The sequence below is a fragment of the Acartia tonsa genome, chromosome 2 (assembly GCF_053477335.1).
Source record: "Acartia tonsa isolate MP-2025a chromosome 2, ASM5347733v1, whole genome shotgun sequence".
NCBI classification, from domain to species: Eukaryota; Metazoa; Arthropoda; class Copepoda; order Calanoida; family Acartiidae; genus Acartia; species Acartia tonsa.
The window spans coordinates 45,871,296-45,884,503 of NC_137261.1; the positions used below are offsets into that span (position 1 = coordinate 45,871,296).

General features: G+C 30.0%; 1 protein-coding gene across 1 annotated transcript in view; it reads right to left on the reverse strand.

Moving 5' to 3' along the window:
• Positions 1–12,867, reverse strand: part of LOC145311985 (ATP-dependent translocase ABCB1-like) — a 516,884-nt gene extending 504,017 nt beyond the window's left edge. Inside the window, exon 1 of the mRNA XM_080151062.1 lies at positions 12,838–12,867. The gene's annotated coding sequence lies outside the window, so the exon portion shown is untranslated. The remainder of the gene's footprint in view (positions 1–12,837) is intronic.
• Between the last annotated feature and the right edge of the window lie 341 nt (positions 12,868–13,208).

Below are 13,208 nucleotides of genomic sequence, written 5' to 3' on the forward strand. Positions count from 1 at the left end.
TCAATGCATTTTCGATAATTTCCTTTTAGAAGCTTTCAACTCTTGAATGCAAAATTTTGTCACATTTTTAGTAAAGTGTACTTACATACACAGCTTAAAAACAAGGGGGAATTTGCATTAAAACTCTAATAATTATAGACAAGATCGTTTTTTTTAGCAAATTGTTTTTGAAAATATTATATTTTAAAAAAAAATTTTGGTGTATCTTTGGGTCATTTCATAGTTTTGTCTTTTCATTTGAAGGTAAAACTGTACCTTTACTAGCTGGGGAAAAAGTCACTAGTGTAATGTACATAGGCAAATCCATCTAAAAATGAATATATTAATGTCTGAAGAATATGGTCTATATGTAGAGAGGATAGATACAAAATCAGTACAATTTTTATATCTCTTCTACAATATAGTCCTTGGAAAAAAGAAAGGTAAATTATAAAATTATTCCAGTAGCTGTTGAAGCACCTGTTCACAGCCACTACCTTAATTTTAGGAAAAAATGTAGAATTTGTGGGGAAATTTCACCTGCACCAGAAACGATATTAATATTTCTTGTATGTTGCATTAGATTTTCTCATACTCTGATAAAGTTATCTTTGTAGCTGGCTAACGATTCCTCCAATCCATTTCCTTTATCACATCCCCTCCCCACATACTGAATGAATTAACTGACCAATAAATAAGTTCTATATTAACAAACTAAAATGAGGACAAATTTTACCCTGTCAATATATACACATATATCCCATACCATTTGCCCCAGCCAATAAAAGCTCAAAGTAAGTAAGTCAATTTTTGAAATTTGAAATTCCAGCAGAACCTACACCAAAAAAGTTTTACAAACAGTCGCAACAAAGAAACCTTATTTTGATAACATAATTATTACTTTTTCATTTCTGGTGTCTGTATTAATAAACATATATTCAATATTACTTAGCTATAGATAGCATAATGATAGTACAGATGTAGATATAAGTCCATCAAGTTTTTGAATTAAAGACCGGAATCAAAATTAAATTGTATCAGTCTTGAATATTTTTCTCATTTCTGCTTTCTTTTTCTTTCCGTATAATCTTACTAATGATACATTATCCTATTACCTACGATTAAAATATAATATCCAGAAAGTCTTGTTACATTTCATAATTAATTTAGATGCTTTCATATTTTTAAGAGAAAACAAATCAAATCTATAAATTTTATCATCAGTTTAATAATATGATATATCCTTAACTATCTCAGAAACTGTATGAGATATCAAGACACATCAAAAGTTGTTCACTTTAAAGAAGACTAAAATTAGTTTTCCACTGTGACATCGTTGTTACCGGTATACCCTTATTTACGGCGTTAACGCAATGAAACCCAAAAAAGTAATAAAAGATGCATAATTTGATGGTTTTCCTTGGATGCTTGTCACCACCAATATTCTTATGTATATATTGTCTGTCCGTATCATATGGTGAGCTGAGCTTTTACAGATATTGTTATCCTTGTTCCTGTATAAAAAGACTAGCGGCTTCGCCCCTAGCCTCTAGGGGCTTTGCCCCAAGAGATAATTAAAGAAAAAAAAATAATTACCTCTGGAGATGCCCCCCCAAATCTTAAATAATTTCAAAAAATTGAGGGGGTATTTTTTTCATTTTTGGGGGGATTGGGGGTGTCCCACCCCCCAAGAAAATAGCTTAAAACCACCACAGGACCATTAGGTATATTCCCTGAAGAGTAGAATCCGATCGGTTCAGTGGTTACCGAGATCTTAAGGGACGGACAGACAGACGGACAGACAGACAGACAGACGGACGGACAGACATCATTCTACTTTGTATTATAGATTTGTGAAAAGTAAACTGAAAAAGTTTAAATTAATTTATTTGTTAAGTGAACAAACTTAACTTACTAATAAAATGAAGTCCATATCAGCAAGCTAAATTGACTACAAATTTCCCCTTTTAATTTCAATATTTTCACGTATATCATATATTCATTGCTAAGACATAAAATTTTGCTATGCTAAGTATCATTAGTTTTAATGATAAGGACTGAAATTAGTCCCCAAAGTTTTATCATAACATTTCCTTATATGCTGTTTAAACAACCTTGGGGAAAGTTATCAAATTTTGATTGGTAGGTTATTAAGATTCAAATGTTTTACCAATTTACTTAATGGGTAATGTTGTGTATTATTATTGAGAATATAAATCAATTTATAATTCATTGTCTTATCCCTTTGGATCCCTGTAAAATATGTTGTAAAGTAAACTTAATACGTTTAATATAAATATGTAAATGTAAATAAATGTATTAATTATGAAAATATGAGAAGTAATGAATATTTTTACATATGTTCTCTCATTCATACATTAAGTATATTTTACATATTTTATAGTAATAATAGAAGCCTCTAGGTGCACTTAAGGTAGGAGGGGGAATAGTGGACCTCATCCAATTTCAAATTTAAGTTTTATAAGAGTAAAAAAACTATTTTTTTTTGGGGGGGGGGGTGAAGACACCCTCCCTAAAAATAGCTAAAAACCTTCCCAGGAACTATAAGAAGCATCACTGTAAAGGAGAACAATATCGGTTCAGCGGTTAGCGAGATTCTTCGGGACAGACAAAAAAAAACGCTTACTACTTTATATAATAGGATAAACATGAATAATTGACTTTTTAATTTTTTTTCTGATTTTGCTAATGCAATTTAGATCTTAGACTATTGTATTCTATGTATGTTTTTTAAATGGAACAAAAGTATTGCTTTATTTAACCCACTTACCGTTGAAAGAAATTAATAAAGAGGGGGGTAGGTTTCTGGTAAAATCCGTAAATGTTATGTGCTATAAGTTAAAAACAGTAGTAGAACGATAAAAATTTATGTTAACTTTTTAAAAAAAATTTTTGTCTATAGTTCTTTTTAATAAGAAATACACATATTTAGTGAATATTATCGTTTTACTCCTATTTTTAAAGCTTAAAACACACACTTTTACGGATTTTACCAGAAACCTACCCCCCTCTTAATATCTTATTTTCAAGTCGTTGGCTCAGGGCAGTAGTCTTCATTAAAAAGCAAAAAAGTTTCTTTCAAAGTTCCTATCGAACTCTGTTTCTTGTGGCCTAGTACCTAATAAAACCTAACCTAACCTGACCAAAAACAATAAAAAAAACAAGCAAATGAAAAACTATCCCATCCTCCCCTTTTTTTATTTCATTTTAAACTAAGCTCTAAAATCAGAAGAGAGGACAAACAAACAATAAACTTGCAAAATTGCAAAATACCTTAAATTTTAGAATTTGTATATGGATGCCTTGCTTATAATATTGTACCTTATTATCCTTGTTATTGCTAGCTAATCGCTACGGACGTACAGACCCTATTTATAGAAAAGCTTTGCTTTTAATTAAGTTAAGGAAGATGTAAAGGTTGCATCTAATGATGTAGCAATCAATATTATACATTATGATGGATTTTATAATATTGTGCCAATAATTTCTTCCTTTCATAAAACTGGAGAAGAAGAGACCGCCGCTTTTTACCGCGTATTTGCTCATGTGTATTTTATCTACACAGAAATAATGATATTTATTTACATTTTTTAAACATTTTAATTTTTGATAGATTTTAAGCTTTTTTATTTATAGACATTTCTAACGTATAGATCATCAAACACAAGTCCTCGAAGATGGCTGTTCGGTTTTGGGGGTTCTAGGCTGGTTTTAGCTATTTTTCCAACAAACCAGATTCTAAATCATAGCCCCTGTGAGCTTGGGGGCGAGACAGCCACACGGCTATGTTGCAACAGAAAGTTTCTGAAAGATTTCAATAACCACTTAAATCTATTTTTTTTTTAATGTGCCTCAAAAATGTACTATATATAAACTTTTTAATGGTATATTGAATTTGGTCGGCGATCCCTAAAACATACATAATAAGACATCCATCATTTTCTTATCTAATTAGCAAATTATATTGTATGCATATTTTCACACAGAAGAAACGTATTAGATAATGGATATAGAATACGTGGATATTTTGAGAGGGGGAAATTTGTTGAAAATTTTGATTGCTAATATCATCAAACATGAGGGGAGGAGAATAGGTGGACGGGGAGTATTGTTTTTTTTTAGCCATCTGGGGGTTTCACTTTATGAGAGAACATGAAAATTTGGTGCAAGATCCAAGTAATTATATATACATACATTTATTAATGTGATTGTATTTGTACTGTTCATAACACATTGCATTATTTTCAGGGAAATATAGAATTAGGCCCTTTAACAGTTTTTGTTCTTAACTTATTATGATGTCAACGTTAGTCGACAATAATACGTCAGCTTTGACCATACAAATAATTTTCATGCCTTGAAGTCGTCACCTAAATGTCCTAAATCAAATTAAAATTTTACTTTGATTCTCATGAAAAGTAAAATTAAGCAATAACTATTTTTTTTCTTCAGAGAATGGTTTGGGGGTGGGTGAAAGATTATAAGATTATTTCAAGTGTTATTTATAGGCATAAATTAATAAGTGAATTAACGATAGATAGAAAAATATCCAGTATAATCTTTTTTTTAAAATATGAGTATCCGTATCATTCATTATTAAATTGCTTTGTTCCCTACAAGACGTTTGATGCATAAAAAAACTAAACTTGTTTACTTCAATCTGATTGATGTCTATAAAACTTATTTTCTAAAGTTTGGTATAAAGTTAGGAAATAATCTAATCAGTCGCTTATTCATCCATAATATAGTAGATAAACTAAATAGATAGAAAAATCATTAAATTGTTTTTATTGTTTTTATTTAATTTTATTTAATAGCTTTAACAAAAGTCAGTCAAAGCTATAAATCTAGGAAGCTTTAAAGTTTTATAATTTAGATTATCTAGACTTTTAAAAAGTTAGCTATGAACAGTTGTATTCCTTAGGATAAAGTTAGCTTTCTAAAAATTAAATATACTCGAAAATTTTCTGGCTTATATATAAACATGAATGAAAAAATTAAACAGAGGTGTTTGTCTGCTAAGAAATTACATTCTTGGATATATGAATTTATTATTACTGGAATCTCGCAGCAGATGACCATGTACTCTAAAAAAAGTGAAACTTGTAGCTAGCTAAAATAACGACCCCATCCTCTTCCCTCCTATTAAACCTACCAATTAATGATGTCCATGTATGTAAACTAAATTGACGTTAATTTTTATCCTTTCATAATATCCAGTGTATTCAATATTTATTATTGTCTAACTTTTATTTATTATATTGCTGTGGTACTTAATTACATTTTGTTCTACTATTTAGTCATACATTTACAATTTTACAGTTATAAAATCTGTAACTAAAATTGAAACTTTAAACAATTTGAATATTAAAATGTTATTGTTTTTCAATATTACTTTTATTGACCTAACATTCTATTATGAATTCTATGCAAATTTTGCAACTTGCATTTTTTGGTTCTATTTTTTAAAGTTTTAGTTTTGTAAAATTTAGCTATTAAGTAATATTCAATAAGAACTATGTATAATAAATTAATTTTTGAATAAGAAGATAAATTAAAATGACTGGAAAAATAAAAGTATAACAAATTCATAAGTGATATAGCGTCCATAAAATTGTTAGCCTGGTATAGCCTTGATGAAGGGATACACCACGAGATCCTCTTTTAGTGTATCTCTAAACCAAACCTTGCTTAATGATGGGAATGATTGTAAGGTCATACATCCGTTAGACAACCATTGATTAAACGGCCTTTGAGAAGCCCTCATGGTAATGAGGTGCAACTGTTTTGGGCCAAGACATTTCCCCTTCTGTAACTGTTTCAATTGCGCACCAGACATAGCAGCAGTAAAAAACATGTTTAGCGCTTTTAGTTATGACATGGTGTCGGGCCGAGATTGATACCTATCACTTTCCCCAAAGTTTTGCCTGTGTTATCTAACTATTTCATTTTCTCGAACGATAATTATATTGTATTAGTCATGACTATGACTATCTATAAGTAAAGCTATGATAATCAATTGTAACATCTTTGTATTTCTTGCTGCACTAAAACAAACTTGTGAGTCTTTTTGTTTGAAGCTTAAGATTTTTCAACAACTACTGATCTGATTATGTTCTACTTTTTAGGGAAGATTAATATAGATCCTAGGATTACCATCTTACCAATTTGAATAAAGAGCCAATAGATACAATAAGTGCAGCCACTAATCATCTATGATACAAAGTAGAACGATGTCTGTCTGTCTGTTTGTTTGTAGCGAAGGATCTCGCTAACCGCTGAACCGATCGGGTTCTCCTTTACAGGGTAGCTTCTCATAGGTCCCGGGAAGGTTAACATCTATTTTGGGGGAGGGTACCATCATCCTCCCCAGAGAAATCGATAAAAAAAAAAACGCCTCCCTGCGGACATTTTTTGCAATTATCTAAAAATTTACCTAAAGGTTGGGCCAGGGAGACCAGCATGAAGACAACTAGCATTGTTGTAAATCTCTGTTTGTCACAAGAACTTCTGTGGGCAATTAATTGCTGTGTAGTGTCCTTTCTCTCACACTTCATACCATACTTGTCACATATGGATTTTCTTTGGGAATTTTTCACATTTCTATTCTGTTGAGTAGGAGTTGTGTTCCTGTGGTAAGTCAGAGAATAGCGGTGCTCATTTTGGTCACTCAGGTCCCACCGACGATCTTTTGGGTCACTCCGATCATCATTTTTGTCACCCAGAGGATCATTTGGGTCATTCCGACGATCATTTTGATCTTTCCGACAATCATCTTGGTCACACATGAAGCCACGTGTCGGTGACCAAAGCATTTTTATAATAATTTCTGAAAAATAAAGATAGAATAAGGAAAAGTTATGTTTATTTGTGCTGTATTAGATTTATAACCATGGATACATCATTATGACGTCATACGATAAAATAACCAATAAGAGGCAAGCAAAAATTTTACCATACCATTGGTCAATTACAGTGTATATTGGCCTTTCATTGGCTATTCTATCGTATGACGTCATAATCTGTGGAGGGACTTTAATCATCTTCAAAATGAGACCAAGATCAAAACATAGAGGTAAAATCTACTGGAATAACCATTTGTCCATTTTTATAAATAAAAAATTAAATTAGTCCCTCAAATTTCCTGGTTATTTTTACACTACTAAGAAATTGTATTAATTAGAATAACTAAACTTGTCTTTAACGTTGAAGACTTCCTTAATTCTATAAGTCACACAGACATATAAATATACTATGTTTAAAATAAGATAATCCAATTATAAAAAGTACTCAGCTTTTTTTCATATGCAACCACAGAACCGTGGTTATCCTTTACAACGAATCTTCTTATAGAAAAGTTTTTTTATAGTTTGGGGGAGGGTATCTCCTCCTCCTAATAAAAAATGATCTTCTTTTTTTTCTGTTAAAAACTTTAATTGAAATGGTTTAGATATCGAGTACTCCTCCCCCTACCTTAAGTGTTCCTAGAGACATCTAGGGGTGTAACCAGTAGTGTAGTATAAAGCAAATCAAAGATAATCTAGTTCTAGAAACATCCTACTTTTGTGGCAGACATGTTCAAAGTAATTGACATTGTTAGTGTTGAAAGCAAACAAAACATCTTCAACATTTTATTTGTCCTAAACTTTTATCATACAAGGAATCACAAACTTTTTCACGCCTTGGTGGGTTCAGTTGTATCTCTATATCAGCTTGTTTCCCTGTTATATTTTCTGACAGTCATTTTACTTTCAGTGAGTATAGCATTTTTTACTTGATCGTTACTAAAGTACAAGATTAGAGGGGTTAAATAACAGTATATCCACAGAGTGGGGACCCTGTGCCGAATTTCAATTAGGTCTTTTAATATCAGCCTTATAGAGTCGGAAATACAAACACATCAAAGTCGCTACAAAAAATCTGACATCATTTTGCAAGAAGACGAAAAAAGTTCCCACCACCTTTGTATTGGGATAACTAAAACAGAACTTTTAAAGTAAGACAATTACACAAAAACTATTTACACAAAGCTTCGCTCCCTTTATTATATTGTTTAGTGTTCTATTTTTACAGAGTTGTGTTTGTTAAAAGTTAACCATTAAGATTAAGAAAAGAATTATTATTTTTATCTAACAATAAATACACTACTATATAATTACTGATAACAAATCAAGGACAAAAAACACTAAAACAGTTTTGTCCACAAATAGCACAGAAAACAAAATAAAAAACATAAAAATCTTGTTTTATTTAGAAAAAAGGTTTTTTTTTTGCCTGGAGCTAAAGATCTCAATAACTACTTACCCGATTGGGTTCTCTATTTTAGAACAATTTTACATAGGTCCTTTGATGATTTACGGCTATTCTTCAAATTCAGAGCCTCTAGATAATTTTAAAAAGCTTCACATATGTTAATAAATGATTTAAAGTTTTATTATTTTTATATTTAAGTCCAGTGTATGGATTTAGGCTATATTTTAGCCTCTTCCTTGTCACTTAGAATTCAGAGCTTCTAGATGATAGTGTCGCAGCCGCTTGTGTTACATATTTAAAAATGAAAATTGGTGTAAAAAAAACTTTATATTGCTATAAGATAAAATGCGTATATAATGTATTACTAATAGAATAATCAGGTGGCTTACAGATATAAAAATAAGAATAATTTAGAGTAGCTGCACTAACAAAAATTTAATAAAGAATAAAAAAATAACATATAATATAAAATCATTAAATGTACAAAAAATAGATTTTGACATGCAGTTAAAATATATTTAAAATGCATAGAAGACTACATATTTTATGGACTTTATTGTAATAATTCTATTTTTAAACCAATACTATAGGTTACACCAGTATCATTATATATAATAAAGACAGATAATTATTATAAAATACTATATAGATAGATAATTATGAGTAGATAATGAAGAAAAAGTATTAATAAAGAATATGTTCTTATATTATATTGTCTAAATATACTTGTTGTCTGTTGCTAAGCTTATAAATAATTTATAATAAGCGAAATGTTCTATGTTTATGGTCGGTTAGTACGTCTGTCCGTGGCAAATACCTCTTATTTTACTAATCACTAAAATCTAGGGGATTTTGCACCAAAAGAAATTTTTTTTTAAAAATAATCATTACATCTTTGATTACCCCCAAGAAAATAGCCTATAACCACCATAGGACCAGTAGTTATTTGGGGTTACCGAGATCTTAAGGGACGGATGGACGGATAGACACCATTCTACTTAGTATTATAGATGTATAATATAAATTCTACGTATGTTATTTTAATTTTACCAACAAGTTAAGATTTTATTTCGTTGGTTAAAGGTATTATACAGAATAATGTTAAAGAAAGAGAAAGGGGTAGAGAGATACAAATAAGGTGTATAGGGAAAATAAGTAGAATTACAAAAAGAAAAAGAGATTAAGGGAGGGAAGATTGAGAAAGTAAAGTGCTAGCGATATTAAGAGATTTTCCTACTTTGCAGAATATAAAGACACGATTCCTTATAGGCAGGGTACAACAGTCTTTTACAATTCTAAAAATCAGCTGGAGGTCTACTACCTGACCCTGATAAGGCAATCCCTTTTTTCTTAAAAAAAAAACATCCAAACTGCTTTAAATTTGAGGCTTAGTCGCGGGTGCTTATAGGTGTGCAACTTAAATATCTTGTTTGTCTTCTCTGTTTAGTATATGTCATGTAAAAGTAAAATTATGAAGACCTATCCCTTATCCCTGTATGTGGCTAGAACTACTTGAAGCCTACTCCTATATTTTGTCAACTTTGTTGAAACTCCTAAAGCTCATGCCAACTGGAGTTTATACATCATGATACTAAATATACACTCAACAAGGATAACTACATCCAAAACAAGAGCTAAACTAATAAAAGCCAAACTTATTTGTATTTCCTGTCTAACATTGCCTACATTATAATATTTTTTTATAAAGTTGATGTATGTTACCTATTACCTTAACAAACTAATTTAGCCTTGGCAATACAGTTGCTAAGTTTGAAATATATGTATATTCATTCCAGAAGTCACAATTGAAATATCAATCCTGTTAGATAGTTCTAGTTTAAAATATGGAAGTTTGGTTTTCTTTTTTTTGAAAGTTTATACTATAGTAGAAAATAGAGCGTTTGATATTAAAATAAAAAAATTAAAAGTACCATATTACACATTCTGGCAAAACATTACTATTCTTACAAAAAAATGTTGGACACCCCGATTTTAGGTAAAAGCAGGAAAAGCAGGTGTTCAGGCCTTATCCACTGCAATGCAATGCCCAGCTTAAACCAATTAATTTAAAAGTAACCTAATCAATTAATGGGGCCTCATATCATCCTACACTCATTTGAATTAAAGTAATTAATCAAGAAAAATATAATTATTGCCTTTCAACAAAAAAGTTCTTATATTTACCTTTTTTAGACAGGGTTAGGTATTCTGAAAAAAAAAGTAAAAGGGTAAAATTTATTTTGTAAGTAAGAAATAAGCTTGATGTCCATTATTTTTATTATTTGCTATTATTCTATTCTATAAGAATCTCTGAGCGATGCATTAGTTTTATTTCAAGTCTTGAAATGTAACAGTCAAATGCTTTGTTAAATTCAAACTGCTATAAATTTAAAATTTAATTATAATTCTAAGGGATCAAAAATGAAATGACCGATAGAAACAAATAATTTAACAAAATCTCTTAGAATTTAAAGTGTATTTTTGTATAAATTTTTTTTTCCTTGTTTAACAAAATTTATCCATGTTTTTTGACGTATATACTTTTTATTTATTTCTTATGAGGTGAGTGTAATTGTGAAAAGTTTTAATTGCAAAAGAAAACTATGTCGGAAGCTTTCATACGGACACAAATAAAGAAGGAATCATGCAAGCTGTGTCTGTAGGTTTTTGTTGTTGTACTTTTTAGGATCATGAAAAAGTGTATTATCTTTTTCTTGATGATTGACTATGAATGACCTTAAGTCACAATTGTTTTCGTTTCTCTTGGAAACCTTAGTTGGCCAATGTTTATATAAGTAAGGTTAATTTAAACTTAAAATTAAGGAACCTTTCAGGGTTGCATGATTCCGTTGAGTTTAGTTCCTAGCCTAAACCAAAAAGCGTATTAGGAAAATGTATCAAAATTAGCATAGTGTGAGGGTTTCAATCTTTTTTTAAATAGGAAAATGCCAAAATATTGCATGTTGGCTAGGCCCTGACACTGAGCTTGAAAAACTTTATATGTTAGATACACTCAGCATCAGGGGAACTTATACACACCAAAGGATAGGCTGCTGCGATTTGGGTAATTAGGATCATTTAATGTAGATTAGATTTTATTATAGAAAAATTAAAGGCTTAATAAGACGGATATTAGCACTTTTTAGATATCACAATAAATCCCCTTGTCTCTAATTTGGCTAATGAATTTTAATAGAACATTATAGTTTAAGTAAGATTAGATAATACTGGGGTCACACAGGATAAACACCCTGCAGTGGAAGAGCTATCAACATTAGTTAGATATAAAAAGAAAAAGATCAACAAATTCTAAAGGACAAATTATGTATATTATAGTTATCAATATTCCAGGAAAATTAGATTAGTCTCTTCTTGCAAAATGTATTATCATATTTGGATTAATACAATAGAAAACATATAATATATTCTAGACTTTAGATTAGATAATTAATGATATTTTTGTATATTTTACCTGTAAAGCTTCCCTACAGTTAGAGTGTAAACTTTTAGTAAAATATGCATTTGTAGTGATGGGAACTGAATATTCTTTAATTATTCACTTGGTTCAAAACCTATATGAGCAATTTTTTCAAACAGCTTTAAAAAGAGTTTTGGATAATGATGCTTAAACTTTTAGAAATTTTACAAGAGATGAATAGATGCTTTGCTATTATGATTGCTATTGCATGTTTGATTTCAATTAAAATATCCAATAATAAATAGTTATAAAATTAGATAAATAGCATATTATCCCGTCCTACTCACCTAATCTAAAATATGTTTAGTTGTATACATGTTTGTGTGTGTGTAGGTAGATATACTGTTTAGCTATATTTGTTAATGTTAACATATTAGGTATTTAACCAATACAACCAATTATTTTTTTCAAAGTAAAACAAAAATTACCTTCAAAAATCATTAAGATGTACTCAAATTTTCCTTTAAGAAGAAAAGCTAAAAATTGTAATTAACAATTTCAATATATATTTTCAGTTTTGTACACAACAATTTCTAATAACGCATTTAGCCTATTAATTTTCACTTTAAATGCTATGAAGAATGTTTAAAATGCTAAACTTTTTTTGTTGGGAAATGTATGATGATAAAAAATATTGTATATCATCCATCAACATAGTATACATATATCTGGCCCAACACAAAAAAAGATAACCTAACCTTGTATACCATAGGCGATGATTAGGGATATTTAATCTCAGTATTATAACAGTTCAGTTAGTGAGTTATATACTAAATAAATTTCTGTTACACCTCTTTAAGATTAGTTGTGAAAGGAATCTAATCACACATTGCTAGTTAAAAGTAAAGGAGAAGACAGCTTTAGATCAATGAAGTCTGGAAATATGACTTTAACCAATAAATGTATACGTATAGTCTATAGATGTATATAACCCAGACAACTACCTGGTTCCAGTTGTGGGGACCCTTTTCGTCTGCTTGCTAATTGCTTTCTGCTCTTTTTTAATATTTTAAAGTTAGTATGTTTTTCAACCTATTTTTAAAAATACACTATTCTAAGACATGAAGATATATTTCGATTTTAGCAATCATTTTCAATTCATTTTGTCTCTTGTAGAAGTGAATCAAGCAATATAAGCTTGGCCGTTTTAAGCAAAGTAACTGTATTAATATTTCCGAAACTATTGTCTAATATTCAAAGACCTAATTGAAAATCGGCGCTGCGTCTCCACCCCATAGACTAACAGTTATTTAACCACTCCCCCTTCTATTCGTTTACTTTAATCTTTACCCTCTTATTTTAAAGATGTTTCTAAGATGCTTGTATTATTACTTGTGGAACCACATGAGCCTCTAGGGGCTCCACCAAAAAAAGTAGTGGATGTTTTCTTACACATTAAGTTAGATTTCAAAATTAAGATATGTAATAATTTTGGACGAAAGTCAATTTCCTTTAATGGGTTGACATACAGCATTCT